The sequence below is a fragment of the Equus quagga genome, chromosome 9, assembly GCF_021613505.1.
Source record: "Equus quagga isolate Etosha38 chromosome 9, UCLA_HA_Equagga_1.0, whole genome shotgun sequence".
Classification (NCBI taxonomy): domain Eukaryota; kingdom Metazoa; phylum Chordata; class Mammalia; order Perissodactyla; family Equidae; genus Equus; species Equus quagga.
Window position 1 is genome coordinate 113,540,992 of NC_060275.1, and position 19,248 is coordinate 113,560,239.

The 19,248-nt window shown below is 40.1% G+C and overlaps 1 protein-coding gene across 5 annotated transcripts in view; it reads left to right on the top strand.

Annotated features, from left to right (window-relative positions):
* The window catches only part of SEMA5A (semaphorin 5A), a 459,076-nt gene that overhangs the window by 132,877 nt on the left and 306,951 nt on the right, over positions 1-19,248 (top strand). The window contains exon 3 of one of the 5 annotated variants that reach the window (XM_046672377.1): positions 1,220-1,273. The exons of 2 other annotated variants lie outside the window; for them this stretch is intronic. The gene's annotated coding sequence lies outside the window, so the exon portion shown is untranslated. Of the gene's footprint in view, positions 1-1,219; positions 1,274-8,311; positions 8,331-9,654; positions 9,857-19,248 lie in introns of those variants that run through there. 2 more of the 5 variants (XM_046672379.1, XM_046672378.1) reach the window with 2 other exon arrangements.

The window sequence follows — 19,248 nt, forward strand, 5'->3', positions numbered from 1 at the left end:
ACTCCATCTTACTATTGAGGAACCCTAGACACTGTGCAGTCAAGTTCCTGTGGCTGGTGCAGCTTCTTCTGTACTGACAAAGGGTTTTTTTTTCATTCTGTAGAGAAATTTTACTTAAAGAAAGAAGTTTTTTGAAAGCTGCGTCTGAAAAGTAGCCACTTATTGGATAAATCAAGTGGTGATTGACTTTTCATTTGAAAACTGCAAGTTTCTGATTCATTTGGGTCAAATGTCCATCTGCTTACAGATCTATCCTGTCTCATGGTGAGCAGAGCTTCTCCTATCCTTGTAACAAGTGTGCTAAGCTTTGGGTGGCAATGAGTCACACAAAATTGAGACACATCTGTGAAATGGTGTAATATTTATTGGATAGCCATCTATGAAGTGGTGTAATATTTGTAGCAGACTTGCTCTATGTCAGGCACTGTAATAGGTATTTTTCAAGTGTTATGTCACTAATGATGAAAACCCTGCAAGGTAAGGGGTGTTATTCCCATTTAATAGATAAAGCTGAGGCACAGAAGTGATGTGACTTTCCCAAAGTAGAACCATGAAGTTGGAATTCATTCCAGGATTTGTTAACTCAAAAGCCCGTGCTCTGATTCTTGGAAAAATTCTTCCCTTGCTTGTGAATGATACCTGTGGTTGATATTTTGTTCTAATGAGTAGGTTTGGTAGATTTTGCTAAGAGCTTTATATTTGCTTCTTGTCACATTTGTGTGAAGATTTCTGGTAAAGAATGTTACCAATGTTTTCGTGTTATGATTAGTAGACAGTAAAGGCATCAATCAAGCCAATGACTTGTAAATATTTGTAAATGGACATATTTCCATCTTAATATTTATACAAGATCCATGATATTTAAAGCACTGAATGTAGATCTATGTTATAAAATCTAATCAAAGAGACTTTTTTTTTATTTTATGCTCATTTAAAGAGAATATAATGGATAGGCATCAGCAGAAAGAGTTAGAGAAAATTATCATCTTAGATGAAAGTAATTTTTTCTTACTCATCATGAATTGCTAGATCTTGAACACAGCAGAGTGGAGTTTTCTATATCTTATGCTTCATTTATTGTAACTGAAATTAATTTTGTTCAGTGGTATCCTTTAAAGTCTCAAATATTATTACATGAACTATGATGATAAAGACGTCTATTTATGCATGTAATATGTGTTTTACTAAAATGATTGCATAATAAATTTTCATTTCACAGTGACAGAAGAGTTGGATGTTCTTTTAGCTTTCGTCCAGTTAAACAAGAAAGACAGTAAGTGATAATTTTGAATCAGATCTTATAAGATAGAAAAAATGTTAGGGACTGTTCTTTCCTAATTTCTTCAGATGGGTTTTACTTACTTTATAGAGTTTGTACACACCTATTTTGGTACACACGTTGCTTGCATTCACTGAAATTCATTTAAAGGGGGAGTTATAAACTTTGTAAATGCTAGGCTGTTGGGGAGATCCAGTACAGTAATGTTTCAGAAACATGTAAGTTATTATTACTATGTAACTTGACTTTTATTAAGCATGTGGAGTTTTTGTTGTCCATGTGTAATCAAAACATTGTGAAATAATATCTACTATTATTTGCCTTCCCTGTCCTGTAACTGTGTATACTTAACAGGGTGAAAATACATGATGATTTAATTTCTCCAATTTATGCAGCAATTTCAAGCATTCATTCTTACCCTCTCTTCTTATGCTCTTCCTTTATGAAGTCCCATGGAATGTGCTGGAAGGTTTTGCCCCAATATTTCAATGTATACCAGCCCATTTATGTGAGTCCTCATTCCACCCTGCTCAATACTATGGGCATGCCATTTAAGCCTTGAATACTCTTTGCCTACACTTTCTAAATCTTGTCTAAGTCTCCAGAAGCCAGTTGACTTCCCTCTACTCTTCTCAGCCCAATGCCCTTACTTCTAGTTGGTTTCATCTATATAGCTTGCATTGCATTTGCCATCATAGGTAGTATATGTTTAAGGAATGCCCTTTCTCCTTCCTCAGAGTACTCCCCGGATGATTTGAGAAAAGCTTTTTCCCACTGTCCTGTCATTGCATAATTTTATTTCCCATTCTCCTGGGGATGTGCTCATCTTTCCTAAAGTCCCCTTCACTCTAACTCCTAGGAGCCCAATGCCTGGCCGCCTGACCTTGTGATCCCTAGCTGGGAATGCAGGTGCTGTTTTATCTCCTGCCAACAATCATCCCACATACGTTTCATGTGGTGGGTTATGTGGAATGGTAGACATGGTGGATGAAACACCAGACATTGCTGATGGATGCATATATGAATGCTGTGTTTTGGTAATGAAGTCTTTTTATTCAAGAAAATAATAACAACGGTGACTGTTCAGTGTAGAAAATAATAGTAAACAGATAGAGGAATCACAGTAAGAGCAGTTCATAGGTCTTTGTTTTCTGAGACCCTCTTGGTCTGAAAGTCTAAAGAATGTTGTTAGTCAATCTGATGGCCGTTTCAAAGAAAAATCATTTAAGTATAGGATAACCTAGGAAATGGTAGACTATGTTTTATTTTCATAGAAATAATTCTCTAGGGTTCAGTTAGAACAAGCAGAAGAAGGGAGGGGTAAAGGAAAGTACACCTGGAATCCAGGACAAGACTGATTTTCCACCCATCATTTATGGGCCAGGAGGCTACCTTCTTGAAGGAGACAGAGTCTTTCATTCCAGAGAATGCCTTGCCTGAATTTAGCTAAGACCTGCTCTCTCATTCTAAAAGGAAGCTCTAGCACCGACAGTCACAGTGTTATTTAGCCTTAATTAGCCTCAGTTGATCCTCCTCTAAGTTATAGCTTGTGATATTTTCTAATCATGATTGCATATTTTATGTAAGTTTTTCTATTTGGTAGGGACAAGATGAATTTTATTCCTTCCTTCTTCTCTCTCTTCCTTGTGGGTGAGTCACCAGCACAGTTTAATTCTTTGGGCTGGGGATGAGCCATCCTTCTGGCAGTGGGTGAGACGTGGTAATGCTGTGACTTGACTCTCAATCTGTGGCTGACAAGAGAAGTACCCAGCCTGTGCCAGTTGGGGCTGGTATACATGAGCCTCGGGTGTGCCTTTATTGGTGCGCAGCTAGGGATGCACTTTTGCTTCCACTTGATGATGCTTGGATATGGGCTGGAGATGCCTGGCCCCTGAAGTGGTTGAATTCACAGGACACCCATGGTATAGATAAGGCATAGAGTTACATGCACAACGGAGACTTGTCTCTTAATTGTCTGCTTTAGCCCAGTGACTGAGCTAAGTGTCCAATTAAGAAGATTTATTAAACTCTGGAGCCTCCCAAGATAATCAGTAGCAAAACAGAGAACATGCCAGAGACATGCCATTTATTTCTCCCTTTCCGTTGTTCAGCCTGCTGACCCGATTTCTTTTGCCTGGATTAGAACAACTAGTTTAGTATGCATGAAGGTTGAGAAAAATTTTTGGAGTGGTGCTGTAAGCTATTTTATTTATGGTTACACAGAGTACATAGTTTTTCAAATTATCACAGGATGAAATGAGAAATGCCTTTATGAAAAAAAGTCCAGATGGAAATTGTCATTTGCTATAACTCAAGAATAAATATAGTGAGTAGGCACAGAATGCTCTGTTGTGGAAATGTAGGCAGCTTGTATGTCTTTTTTGTTTTTACTTGCAGATTGTTTTATTTACTTATTTATAATCTCTGAAAAGAATAGCCTGGATGCTTTGCAAGATTAAAGACCAGTGAAATGGAAATCCCAATCCTGGGGAGATTGACAGCTGACTGCCCAGGGAAATCAAATATTAAAACAGCCCCAGGAAAATGCAACAAAATGCTTTGTAAAGTTGAATAAAGAAAGGTCCTACCTCTTTGGAGCTCATGTAATGTCTACAGAAATTTATTAGTTGTATGTATCTTATTTTTAATAAGATCTTAGTATCTCTCTGAGTTCTTTATTATTATTATTATTAATTTTTTACTTTCTTAATAGATCTACAAGATCATATGATTTCTTTTGTCCTATTAGAGGTGTAGGTGCATGCTTGTCTATTTACACACCTTCTTTTATTTAGTAAAAACAAATGAAAGAGACCGGAAAATAAAACTTCTGGCACTAACTTTAATTAACAGTTTCTAAAACAGAAAAAATTCTTATGATAAAACAAAAGCTAAAAAGGCTTTTTCCTATCTACTTATTATCTTCATAGGACAATACATAGAATTTTTTATTAAGATTGCATCCAGATGCCTGGATATAGAAACAGAAAAACCTTAAATGAAGGATGCTGTCTCACTTAATCTCAACGTGAAACCAAGGGTCTTACTTGTGTGTTAAACCTGCAGTTTTTCCAGAAGTCTTTTTCTCCTCCTGGAGACTTGTTTTGAGCAGCTGCATGAATAATCGACAGTAGCCATCCTGGTAATGACACAGCCGCCCCATCCTAATGCCTCCATTGGAGGCACTTTCCCCAGGCAGCCAGGTGCGTTTAGCCATTTCTCAACACCCTCAGGGAGGGAAGTATACTTTCCACAGGGAGAAACTTAGTCATGGAAAAGTTTAAGACGTGAAGTTCTGCAGGTCAACCTGTAAATCAGTTAGAGAGCTGCTGCAGGGGAGCCTCTGTGTCTCCACATGCAGGTAGAGGCCCGTCCTCAGGTGTGAGCCTGGAGGACGAGCCCAGGGCTGGGGCGTGCACTGGACACAGATGGACAGATGAACAGAGGGACTCGGGGTTTTAGTTCTTGCTCAGCCGTAATCTCAGATCAGTAAAGTTTTTATTACATACTTTCTCCCTGGACAACTGGGCCAGGAACTTGGTTGCCCAGGTTTGCCTGAAAAGGGCTTTGGACTCCATAGATGGGAGGTACAGCTGGAATCCCAAATTTCCCACTAGGATATTTGACCCTGAAGGTTTAGAGAGAGAGGGATGTGTGGGTGAATGACTATCTTGTGGCTCTTCTGGTGAGTCATTTTCATGTGTCTTTAGCCATGTTTCTAAACCGATAGATATTAGATTGTACTTTTATATGGAACACTTATTTCGTCATTAACCAGGGTGCCAAGGGATGTCGACAAGTGGCCGACTGGTATCAGGAATCCTGGGTTCTAGGTCCAGCTCTGCTATCAACTAGTTCAGAGAATCAGCTGTTATCAACGACTTCCTCTCTTGGGGCCTCAGTTTCCACACCTGTGAAAAGAGGAGGTTGAAATAAAACTGGTTGTTTCTAAACTGCTTAAAATGGCACTGGATTTTCCCCCAAAATGTTCTGAGAGGAGACGGGAGCTGGAGTGAAGGCTTTTGAAAATAGGGTCCTCTTGTTAGAAAAAAGGCTGAAAATTAGCAGACCAAAGGTTACTGGTGCTCTGACTCTATGACATTTATTTAAAAAATATTACTTAAACATGGAGTTCACCCCGGAAATTTGGTTTAGAGTGGCTACAGAGTGAAGTGGTTCAGAGACCCTCAAGAAAATGCTGCCTGGGTTTGAATCTCAGCTCTGCCATTTATTGTGACCTTGGACTTGTTTCTTAATGGTGTTGTGCCTCAGTTTCCCCATGTGTAAAAAGAAGATGATAACTTCATGTGATTATGATGTGTTATTGTAGGTTCATCAATTGTAACAAATGTTCCCTTCTGGTGGGGGATGTTGATAATGGGGAGGCTGCGCATGTGTGGAGACAGGGGGCACGTTGGAAATTTCTGTATCTTTCCCTCAATTTTGTTGTGAACTTAGAGCTGCTCTAAAAAATAGTCTATTAATAAAAAAATAATAGAACTATTAATAAAATTTATAATAGTAACTGTTTCATTGGGCAACTGCTATAAAGGCGAGGTAGTTAATAATTGTACAATCTTTAGGACAGCACTTGGCTCCTCTTAAGCACTGTATGAGTTAAAGAAATGGATGCTCATCCATTGGAAAACTTGCTTTGCAACACAAAGCAGTTTCTGCAATTTGTGAGCAGTTTCATTATTTTCTGCATGTCCGTTTTGTTTACAGCTCAACTTAATAAGTTGGTATGTAAACATTTGTGTAGGGTTGATGTTGCAGGCCAAGAGATGACTTGAGCAAGTTTTGGAAATGTAGAAGTTTCAGAAGTAGACAACTCTAGTGTAGGTAAGAAAGGTGTGCTGGGAAAGTTTCATAGGCTTATGTTCAAGGAGGGGTTAGATTGTGCTGGAGCCCAGTGCAGGGTTGTGGGATTCCTTGCTATAACAGTGAGACTTCAAGCTGATGATGATGGTGATGATGGTGGTGGTGGTGGTGGTGGTGGTGGTGGTAGTGATGATAGTGATGATGATGGTGGTGGTGGTGATGATGATGGTAGTGGTGGAGGTGGTGATGATGATGGTGGTAGAATTGGAGGTGGTGGTGGTGGTGATCATGGTGGAAGTGGTGGTGGTGATGGTAGAGGGGCAGGACAAGAGACTAGTCTTTTCCACAATTGAGTTTTGTGCTGGTTACTTCCCATCTGTCGCTTAAAGGCCTCTGGCAGACTGCTGTCCTAATTGATAAGAAATGGCTCACTTAACTCTTGAACTAAAGAAAAGGAAGCCACTTAGCAGCAAGGGGAGGAGAGAAGTGGGGGATAGGTAGGGACTGAGGAAGGTTTCTTTCCCTCTGTTCTTCATGGCTGACTCCTGTGAAGGTCATATGTCTCTTCCATAGGTGCACACTTGGCTTGTAATGCCTTTACCTCAGCAAAGCAAAACAGAAGCAGCAACTGAGGGATCCAAGTACACTTCCTTGGGACATTCGGGGTTCCTGTTCAGGTTTTTGAAATAGATTAGGTAAGGCTTTGCTTACAAATTTTGACAGTATTCATTTCATTTACCAAATTGTGCTGTCCTTGTTACTGTGGTAACTGAAGCACATTTATCTGGTTTTCATTATATAACTCGTTTGTGAAACCCACATTTCATTGTGCTGAAATTGTGTGTTGTACTGGTTCAGGATATGCTTTTGATTAGTATGCATAGCGCTTTCTGTCTACAGGATCATATGGGCATAGTAAGTAGACAAGAAAATTGAAGTATGGAAAAGGAGATCAAAACATTCATTTTTATATGCAGTCCTTTTGTTATGTCATAACTCAAAATTTTATTTGAGACTTTAACTTTGTATATAGCGGTGATTGTCAATGTGAGGGAGTATGATTTGCCCCCAGTCCCTTGGGAGACGTTTGTCAATATCTAGAACCATTTTGATTGTCAAGACTGTTGTCTTGAGCTACTGGCATCTTGTAGGTAGAAGCAAGCAATATTGATAACACACTCCAGTGTCAGATAGCCCCACAACAATGAATTATTCCATCCAAATGCTGAGATTGAGAAACTCTGTTATAAAGTGTATATTCTATGAGGAATTTGATAGAATGTATAATCCTCATTCTAGAATCTCTTCCTTTCCATTTTCCAAATTCCATGACAATAACCATCTTGCATTTACCTAAAGATCTCTTTGAAATCTGTGTACTACAAGACATCTACTTGCACTAGGCTAATTTTATATCTTTTCTGTATATTGTCTCGATGCAAACATTTCCAATTTAAGTGTTAATCCCATAGATATCTTATACTTTTCCACTTGGTATTTTTATCAGTTCTTAAAAGTCAATTTATATGTATGTTTCTTCTCCCTAAATTTGGTTTTAAGCTCCTTAATACTGTGCAAAATTTCTTTAAATTATTTAAAAAATGTAGTTTAGTGCTATACATGCTTTACATATCCAGTAAGAATTTAATATTTATATCTGATACTTGATGCATTTGTATAAATCAAAATTATGTTTTCTTCATATCCATAATTCATTGAAAAGAAAAACCAGTGTTTCTTCTTTTTTTCCTCCAAAGCAGAAATACATTCAGATCTCACTGGGTTTGAATACTGGCATGATGGCAGCTTATTTCATGTTTGAGAAAATATTTCTAGCTTCCTACTTTTCTAGGCTGTAATTATTGTATTTATTTTTAATAAGTCTTGGGTAAAGTCATTATGAGATTACTCCCACTGGCCAACCTTTTAAACGCCTGTGTTATGTTCTCATGTTTTGTGGTATTATCAATATATTGCCATGACTTTGCTAAACTGAATGATGAGTAAGCAATTGCCATTAGGAAAATGTTTCTTTTTGGACAAATCCTGCTGTAGGGCATGTGAAGTCCTTTGAGACACAGCTAATATGGAGGTGTCATTTTAACTGTGTTTTGTTTATTGAATTTCTAGCAAGTTCTATCTCCCATGTCCATTTCTCTGACAGGTAAGGCAGGAGGCATGTATTAACGTCACCATGGAGAATTAGACACCCGAAGTCCTTTTATCCCTGGTAAGAAATGAGAGGTCCTGAATATTCACCATTTTTGGCTATTTCTGTTGGTCCATGGGTCACTTTCTCTGGCTGGCCTCTCAGGAGAGTGTAGAAGATTCCAGCTGTGCCAGCTACAGCAGCTGAGTTGGTGCCCTCTCTTACATTGTTGACCCACACACATCTTCCATGTTGTCAATTCAGCAATACGGAGTAATAGGCGATATGGAAGAGAGTCTGGCATATTTGAAGTCCCTCTCTTAAAAGGCCGTCCAAACTCATTCATGATTATTGACCATCCACTGGGCAGTAGGCACCCTGGTGACCTTGTGCAGGTTTTAGCTCATTTACTCCTTCCATCCCCAGGCAAGGTGGGCATGGGCATCCTCATTTTAACTAGAGAAATGGCACCTCACAGAGCTGAAGTAACCTGGCCATGGTTTTATTTCCGTATTTGACTCAAGTCTGCCCGGCTCTGAGTAAAGTATTCTTCTCGCTGTGTCTCTCCACCAGAATCCCATTGGCTTTTGTTAGAAATCATTCAGTTCAATGAGGGTGAAGGAAAGTGACCCAGGCTCGGGAGGAACACTGTCTTGGGCCTTCTGAAAACTTGACTTTCAATATTGCTTAAAATTAAAAAGGTACTGCTCTATGAATGGACAGTTTGATGAGCCCTGAATTAGAATTCATGGCTACCGGATGATAGGGAAGATTTTTTTTTTTTTTTTTTAAGATTTTTTTATTTTTTCCTTTTTCTCCCCAAAGCCCCCCGTACATAGTTGTTTTGTATATTCTTCGTTGTGGGTCCTTCTAGTTGTGGCATGTGGGACGCTGCCTCAGCGTGGTCTGATGAGCAGTGCCATGTCCGCGCCCAGGATTCGAACCAACGAAACACTGGGCCGCCTGCAGCGGAGCGCGCGAACTTAACCACTCGGCCACAGGGCCAGCCCCTGATAGGGAAGATTTTTATGGGAGCATGCAGGATAGTCCCCGTTGTGGGATTCCTGTGGATTTGGATCTCTGAGGAATCTGTTTTTCTGTGAAGCCATTGCTAAGTATTATTCAGATTCTCAGAAGGGACAGAAATGCTGTAACAAGCAGGGCGTTTTAAACACCCTGTTTTGTTTCCTGACTTGTGCAAACACAGTCTCAGGACATTCCTGGAGCTGGCTGCTTGGGCCTGTTGTTTCATGGGGGGATAAAATAATGAATATCTTGATTAACATTCTGTAACTCTAGAAGTTGCTTCCAAACCACATGGCTCCTTATTAAACTGAGTGAGAGAACATGCTCGGAGAGCTGGTTACCTTATCTTCACCCTTCCTTTGGGTGGCTTAATAATCCGTTCTGGAATCTAGTGCCTGTACGAAAGGAGGGAGACAGTGAAACAGCTCATCGCTTGTGCATGATGGTCGTAATGCCAGAATCCTTCTTACGTGAGTTCACCTTCGGAGGTCAGCTGAGACGGTCCACCTGGACAGACTTAGTGTTGGTTCCTTCATTTGTGGCTGTTTTCTTCCTGTGATCTCCAGAACTGGCTGTCAGAGGTTAGTCATGATTTCTGATTTCTGCTCCTAATGAGGTGAAGATGCCTTTAAATTATGTGCCAATGGGACACTGGAATGATCCTTTATAAGAGGAGGCTTCTAATCACTCACCACTGCAAATATACATTTCAAAATAATTTGGTTAAATAAGGAATCTAGTGATATAGCATTAGAGACTTTGAGCTGTTACCAAGTCTTATAAATGTTTTAGCCTTCTCTTAAAGATTTATTGCTGGTATTAGAAAGTTATGGGCACCCAGGCTGCAATTTGAGACCTGTTTTTCTCTTTCACATATGTATGTAGTGGGGAGTGCTAGCTGAAACCACTTGACTTTATGACTTTGATTAGAAAAAAATCACTAATGTATTCTGCTTAGTTTAACCTCATGACAGGCAGCTAATGAAAGCGTGCATCACTGTGGTTCAGGGAAATATGACAGCCCTGGGTTTCATAGATGGGGAAATTAATGTAGGAATCATATGTGTGTCTTCTGAAAATGATTCACAGTAGGACACTGAGCCTGGATTAGAACTTGGGTGTAAATACCACGCAGTTTTCTAATCATACCTTTACTTTGTTCCTGACCAGCTCCAGTAGCAGAGGAGGAGAGCCGTGAATGTATAGTTTCTGTATCTCTTTTCTTTCATTCTCTTCTTCTATTTTATTAAGTTGTTTGTTTCTAAGGCTTACACCTCTGAGCACTGACAAGGAATACTCAGCAAAGAGGATTGACCCATTTTTCAACAGAATATGAGATGGCTTAAAATTAGGGGTTCCAATTTTCATTACAGTGTGACAGCAGGTACGTGTTAATTATTGCATGCTAGTCAGTGTGAGATGATGCATGTAAACAATTCAGTATGATAATCTTCACAGCAACTCGTAGAGAAAGTACAATTAATATCCTCATTTTATGATGAGGCAGTTGAGCTTTAGAGAGGTTAAATAACTTGCCCAAAATCACCAGGTCAGCAAGGGGCCATGTAGGGAATTAAACTCTGGAAGCCTGGTGGAGGAGCTGGGCTTCTTAACCCCTCTTGTGCTTCCTTATTTGTCTCGCAAACATTGGCTGTGTCTCCATACTGTGTAAGATCTAAGCTCTCTCGTGATAAAATGGAGCTCCTGCGTATGGGCCTGTGTTGTATAGGGGAAATTTAGTCCATAAATAATTATATCACTTTGTAAGTGGAATGATAAAGGGTATGTACAATGGGTTTTGATACAAGGTTGAAGGAAGGATTAGTTCTCATGGAGGATGAGAATGGGTAAATAACAAAGCTTTTGCAGATGCATTTCAGGTGGGCCTTCACAGGAGAGAGGGAACAGATGGAAAATTGCAGTTTGGAGAAGGTGTTCTGAGCATAAAGGGCAAAAGGGTGGGTAGGCATGAACATACTGGTGTCTCAAGAATGCTGAGTCATGCATGGTGCCTGGTAGAAGATGAGGCGAGACTTTCGGTTAGGATGAGGCAGGAGTTTGGAGTGAGATTGTCTTGCATCTTGCTGGCCGCGCTCAGCGACTGTCCACAGGATCAAGTGCAGAGGGTAGGGCAGAGGCGTTTAAGCCATGATGAAGATAGATGGACAAAAAAGAGAACAGAGCCACGAATGATTCAAACTGGACACTGGCCAGGGCAGAGAGAGAGGGGAGTCAACAGGTACTATTTAGTGGCCACTTAATACACGCCTGATGATGTGTTGGGAGCATTAATATCATGAGCTGATGTGGTCCTCACAAAAACCTTGACAGGTAGGTGGTACTAGTATTTTAGATGAGGAAAGAGGGTTGGTAAATGTTAGTGAACTCTTCCAAAGTCACTAATCTAGAAGGGAGGGCAGAATTCAAACCTACATCTGTCCAATTCCAGAAACTGCCTAGAGGACCTGTGGAATAATCCCAGTTACATGGTAGAATTGGAGATAAAGTTGTACCATCTCTTCTGAAATTGAGGGTGAGGTTGAAACATGCCACTTCGAAAGAACCCAGAGAAGTCTTGATAGCTGAGATAAGCTGTCAAAGTCCTTTTTAGCTCTGTGGTTGTATGTTTGCAGTGGGATTAACTAGTCCTTGGCCATGAGCAAACTCACTTTATTTATTAATTGTAAGAATATGTGGGTGTTTTGTGGATCCTCCTTTATGGGTTGATGTTATTCACCAAGAGACTAGAGTTTAGATATCTGAGTCCCATGTGGGTAGAGTTAATCATTTCAAGCATGTGGTTATAGCAAATAAGGACTCGATTCTCTGTGCTGAAGACCAGTGCAGATGACTGTGTGGTGATTCATTTGTGGGATCCCCTTAGACTGGGGCAGGCTTGCATTTGATTTATCAGAGCATGCTGAAGACAGTGCGGTGACACTGGTACAGAGGGAATGGCGGCAATCAGGAGAGGAGGTGGCTGTTCGTTATGATTAAGTTGTACTTAGCTAGCAACCCTGGGCCAATTCTCATCCTTGAAATTCCATAGGGAAACTCCTATGGGATGAGAATCTTGCCTAGAAAATCCTCATAGGATGAGTATCTTACTTGGTGGTCAAGGAATTATTTTGTAGAGATATGCTTGCTAAAGATTTATAGGATTGCAGTTTGGGGAAGACATAACTATTTCGTGATCTGAAATGCTAATTTGACAGTTCACAGCACACTATGACCTCATGCTGTGTGAACTGTGGAGGGAGGGGTGATACTGATATTTAAGAGTTGAGAAGTGACCATGAGGGACTGCTGATTGCGAGTCATTACACAGGTGTCACATGATGGAGGCTTCACATTAGGAGGTGGAACCTGTGGTCCCTGGGATAGTTCTGTGATTTCAGAGGAGCGTGTTTAATAATCGGGGGTGGATGCGATGGGAAACATTCTCTCTGGCTGACATATGGCACTGGATCCTTGGTCTTCTAAGAACTTAGTGCTCTGAGCAACAAAACGTCAGAACATTTGTCATTTATACATAGTTTAAGTAGTGTGTCCAAGTCCTTGGACTCGTCTTTTATGGATGCTGCCCATCTGCTTCGTGCCCACTGGTTCTTCCGTTTGTTCTTCTCTTTGGAGAATGAGCAATGCTGGAAACATTCTCCTTTAGCTATCTGCCTTAATTGCTTTAACACTGGAAAAAGACTGGGAAAAGAGTGGAAATTTCTATTAAAAATGTTTGAATCAAGCAGTATGTGCGTAGTCTAGGGATTGTCAAAGGGCACGGGTGGCCTGCTTGTTGGAGACAACAGTCAGTTCTTGGTCTTGGAGCCAGATCTCCACCAACACAATTATTCAGTAGGTAATAGAATACTAGTAATATAAATTATGAAGCAATTTATAATGATGAATAATATAAATTATAAAGTAATTTATAATGATAAATAGTGAAAAATATTTAAAATTATTGTAGAGTCATTGCTTCATGAATATGTATGTGGGAAGAAGTTATCTGGATAATTAGTCCATTTCAGCCTAAAAATGTGCTTTGGGCTCAAACCATTAAATAAGAATGACAATTTCAAATTAGTTTTTGTATGGCTCTTTTGCTTTTTATATATGCAATTGGTTAAGCCAGCCCTGCCTCCCATCTATGTCAGGCTAAAGGGAACCCTGCCTATGAAATGCTCAATATATGAAGAGCTCTCTCCTTCCTTATGGGCTCCCCACAGTCGCTGCTGCCCCTAAACACCGCTGCTGAAGCCTCTCTTCCCCTAAACTGAAAAGATCCTCGAGGTGCCTCCTGGGAATCAGCCACAGTCCAACCTTCTTCCTCTACCCCTAGCTTCGGCTGCCAGAATGCTCATCTCAAGAACCTGATAGCCGGAGTCGGAATTTGGCATTTCTTTTTTTTTTTTTTTTTACTAGATATGTAATTCACTTGCCATACAATTTACCCTTTTAAAGTTCACAGTACTTTTTAGATGTTCATAGACTTGTGCATCTTCCACCATCTAATTTTAGAATATTTTCATCACCCCAAAAAGAAAACCTCCACCCATTAGCAAAAACTCCCTATCTCCCCCTCCCCCTGGAAACCACTAATCTATATTTCAGTCTCTATGGATTTGTTGTTCTAGACGTTTCATATAAATGGAATCATACAGCATGTGACTTTTTGTGGCTGGCTTCCTTTATTCAGCGTAATGTTTTCAAGGTTCATGCACGCTGTAACATGTACCAGTACTTTATTCCTTTTTCTAGCTGAATCATATTCCATTTGTAGAATATACCACGTTTCTTTATCCATTCACTGTTCATTAGTTGATGGACATTTGGATTATGTCCACTTTTCTGGACTGTTATGAATAGTACTGCTATCACCATTCATCTACAAGTTTTTGTGTGGACATGTATTTTTAGTTTTCTTAGGTATATACCTAGGGGTGGAATTGCTTGGTTATTGGAATTAATTTTTTCAGGGAAACAACTATTTTAGTACCATCATACATTTGAAATGTAGCATACACTTTACAAAGTTTAAAGATGCGGGCTGTCTCCAGTGGTGTTGGTACAGTATAGTTACAAAATTGTCAGCCTACCTACAGTAATCATTATACCATTGGTGACATGGAATTTTGCACAGCAGTTTTTGAGTCAAATCCATGTAAATTCAAGTCCTGGCCCTGCCACTTTCTAGATTGACAATAACCTGGGGCTAGAAGGCTGCCTCCTCAATCGTAGTTTCTTGTCTGGATTAAATCTGGTCTGTAATTCTCAAGCTCTCATAGTTTTCTTTAAAGTTTTTCATGTCATTTCATGCAGAAAATGCTAACATTTCTGTTGGTAAGTTTGGTAAATGGCAGAGACTTCTCACCTGGGGGTGGAGGGGTTGGTCCCCGGCACACTCCAGTTTCACTTCCTCAGTATCCTAAGCCATGCCAGACTTCTCTACTCCACTGTGGCTCTCGTCTGTTAGGAAATTGTTTTCTCAATGTGTCTGCATGCTTGCCTCTTCCTATAACCTCTATCGTTCTAATCTGTGAGGATCACCATTAGCCACTGGAGAAAAATATTGGACAATAAACTAAGCTTTTGAAAGGTTATGATCTCATTGTATTTTATCTTCAGTATGGTGTGTGGAGGAAACTCACAAGATAAATAAACTCCAGCGATGGTGCTTGTGAACACTGTAGCTCTGGCTTCCACTTAGGACGTTATGGATGACCACTGTAATGTCCTTCATTTGATCTGGCACTTGATGCCACACCATGGTCATATTTTTTTCTAGGCCTCAGAACATCATGTTGTTTTCTTGATTTGTGTTTTTCTGTGCTTGCTTCAGTCAGCAGGTCCTCGGTCAATGTGCTGCTTAGGTAAAAAATCTAACTGAAATTCTAGTTTCCTACTGTGAGTAAAATCTTTGGTCATGTGGAATTTCCTCTAGAGAAGTTCATCTGGTTCTCTTTGATTTTTCTGAGATTGTAGCACTGATGAGCCCTCCTCCCAGAACAGGACCATTCAGATGCTGCTGGTGCTCCTGAGCACCATGCACTCTTGAGTTGGGGAGATGCCTTTTAGATGGGGGTCTAGCTCTGAGGAGATAAAGGGATTCTGCTTCTTTTAAAGACGATTAAATGTCGTCTTTGACACCATCTTCACCGTTCTTCCTGGTGTCTTCAAGCATGACCACGTGTAACAAAAGTGCCGAGACTGGACTTATTAGCTACAGCCACTTCTGTCCTCTGGTGATGGAAATGAGCCAGAGACGGGGCTTACATCCCCAGTTCCTCTTGATTCTTCTCTGTAGCAATTTCTTAGCAAAAATATACATACAATTTTTTTCTGATAGTAATAATTGCACATGCCCATTTGCAGTAGATTTGCAAAAACAACTCCCCAAATTATTTTAAAATGATGCAGAACCACATATGTCAGAACATTCTAACGATTGGGTATCTTTTCCTCCAGATGTTAATTGTAACAACGAAGATCCACATTGTCATGTCTAACAGTTGTTGGGCACGTTTGGGCCTGGCATTGTTCTAAGAGTTTCACAGTGAATAGAACATTAAATCTTCACAAGGCTTATGAGAAAGGCACAAAGGTTATCCTCACTTGAAGATGAAAATCGAGAACACGAAACCAGCAGGAGGCTGAGCTGAGATTTGCATCCAGCTTACACTCAGACTCAGAGCCCGGGATCCCAGTGTTTGTATGTTTATCTTGCAGTATGAGAATGTTTGTGTGTGTGCTTGCACATGAGCACACATTTGTAGGTGTGCCCCTGTGTGCCTGTGTGCATTTGTTATATGCTAGGCACAGTTTACTTTCCTACTGGTATACTTCATATTATATCTTGAGTATTTCTCATATCCTTAAAATTTCTCTTAAAAATAGTATTCTGTCTTGCTGATGTACTTAATTTCTGTAGAACCATTTCTCCCTAAATAGAAGCTTCCAAATTATGGTTGTAACACCTAATAATCAGACTAGGAGGAATATATTTCAATGTAAATCTTTGTTGACATATCTGGTAAATTCCTTCGGAGAATGTCCTAGAGATGAAATCACAAGACAAAGTGTATGAATACTTTTAAGCCCCTTAAAATCATTTTGTGTGTGCTTGTGCTGGTGTGTCAAATCAAAAACGGGTGTTTGGCTAAATAGCCATAGCCACCTCCAACTGCCTCATGTTTGTGTTTCAAAAATGGCAGACATTAAAGGAATGCTTTTTGTCAGATTTCTTAAATAGGTAGCCTTCTCCCACAACTTGCCAAATTATTGTGATCTGTGAGGTTAGTTACTCAACTCGATAGATCTATCTGTGCTCCTCTGTAAGGAGGTGTCCTCAAAAGGTGAGTTCTGTGCTCTGGAAACATCTGACTTTCCAGAAGGAGCTGTTTGTAAGTGAAAGCCCAGCCCTATTACCTCCAATCTCATCTCCGTGGTTAATGAGCTGCTTTTTGTGGAGCTGTGGTTATAACCAGGGAGAACGGCAGGAATTTTCCAGAATAGCAAAATTAAGCATAACCTTTTGCCTCTTACATATGATGTTAGAGAAAGTTATCACTTTCATCTACACACCCAACCAGAAACACGATCTATTGCTCGTTGATCAAACAAACATGTGTGGGAACTTTCCTATAATGATTTCACAGGTATGTGCTATTTACCAAGCTAAAGTGGTGACTTTGAGGAGAAAAACGCAGTCTGGCCGTGTCAGGTTGGAAGATATTTGTCCCTGCCTGTGTGCCTGAGCCTTTCTCCTCAGTATCAGCAGAGAACTTTCGGTAATCGAGTTTAGCTGTCAAGGCTGATAAAACTAATTTCATTTCCTTAGGTAAGAGTGAAGATCGTTTTTTCCCCAGGTAAAATGAATCTAGTGAGTAAAGGACGGGGGAGGTCCTGGTTTTAGAAATGTCTATCACTGACTCACAGTTTACACCTGCATGGCGTGTGTTCTCATCATAATGGGGCTTGACCCGACTTTAAATGAGAACCAGGAATTTCCTTTTCTGCCTGGAGAATACTTATGGGAAGGTGGCCTCTGCTCTCTCAACGCTTGTTCTTTCTATCCATCCCTTCTTTAAACCTGTGCTGCTTTCTGTCCTGCCCTGCAGCAATTTTCTCTGCATTGTGCCCTCCTTCCTTATACTCAGCAAGTCAAACTGGAAAGGAGTTTAAATATGTATGTTAATCTCACTTCACTCATATTTTAAACCTAAATATTTTGACTCACTTGAAATTACAAAATAAATGAATGTTGTTGAACAATAGTGTATAAAATACCCCTGCTGCTAGGAGTAACCACAATTTTCCTTCACCTACAAACATATAAACGTAGAAATCATTTAGTTTCTTTCAGTCAAAGATTGGACCTTACTCTTTCTCTCTTCTTTGTTTCTGTGGATAAATAAATGTGTACACATTATTTTTTTTGACTCAACATCATTATTGGATTTTTATGTCAGTGTATAGAGTTTTACTACATTGGTTTTACAAGCTGTATAATATTTAATAGTATGGATGTGACATAATTTATTTGGTCTCATTACTTATAACTTTGGTCTTTTCACTTCAAACAGTAAATGCGTTTGCCACCCCCATTCTTGGTCAATTCTACCTTGAGACTCTGTTCCATTTCTCTGCTGAATTTTGATCATTTTATTTCCAGTCCTTTTACATGATTCCCATGCTTCCAAAATTCACCTGTTCCCCAACCTCCTCCTATTTTAGCCTGCCACTTCTGTCTACTGTTTGCTATTGGTTGGTTGATCCATTCATTCAACAAATATTAAGTCCTTTCTACATGCAAGGAACTGTGGTGGGCTTTGAGGGGCTGCAGTAACCAGTGGGGCACAGGCTCTCCTGTATGGCCCTGCAGGGATGTTGCGTCACAAGGCAGAAGCAGCCAGACTATAGGGCAGAGTGAGCTGAGGGCCACAGGGACATGCATTGTAAGGGGGCTCAATGGAGGTGACCTTGCTTCCCACTGGGGAAGTGGTTACATGAGGGGACAAGCTGGGGTTTGAGCTGGTCCTCGGAGGAGGGACAAGGTTCTGATATAGACATGGGGGAACGTGTTCTAGGTGGAAGGGCAGAAGTGAGGAGGATCAGTGAGCAGTCTGATTCGATTGCGGTGCCTGATCATGGGAAATCACTGAAGCAGAGAACTACCTCCCTTGTTCCACATTCATTCATTTTCACATCAGCACTGCTGTGAAGTGTCTGTTGACATTTTCTTGCTTTTTTATATAGTTTTGACAACTTCAAAATATTGTTTACTTTCGCTTCTTTTTTACTTGCAATAAATATGGATTTACTATATTATTTATTATTCTTGACTTTTTTCTCTCAACATCATGTTTCTGATATTTATTTATGTTGTATGAGGCTGGTGTCCTTTCATTTTCACTGTGATATAATATACCACAAAAATTTCCATTCTCTCAGTGGACACCTGTATTATTTCTACTTTTTTGCTATTATGAAAAAGGTTGTTATGAATGTTCTTTTACCTGTTTCCTGGGCAGGCATGGAATTTTCCAGAAGCCGAGGCAGCCCACCATCACAGCTCTTGTTAAACAGTGAACACTTTTGTCATCTCTTCTGCGAAGACGCTAATATGGTTGTTGAAGCTTTTTTCCTACAAGGTTTAAAAAGCATTTTCCTTTTTTTTTTTTTTTTAATAGTTCTTACTCGTTTATATTTATTAGAACTTTTTTAGTGCTTCCTAATTGCCTGGGAGTACTCTATGGTCTTTCAAATTAACTCATATAATTTTAAGCTGTGGGTTTTATCTTTGTATTGCAGATGATGGAACCTGAGCATACGGTTAGTGTTGGAGCTGATTGGGACCCGGGCGGTCTGGGTCCAGAGTCTGGGTCCCTTGTGTCTCTCGGCTGCTGCCTCTCCTAAACCAGTGTTGATGGGCGGGGCAGATCACTGGGAGCTTATAGGCTGAGGAACACCGTAG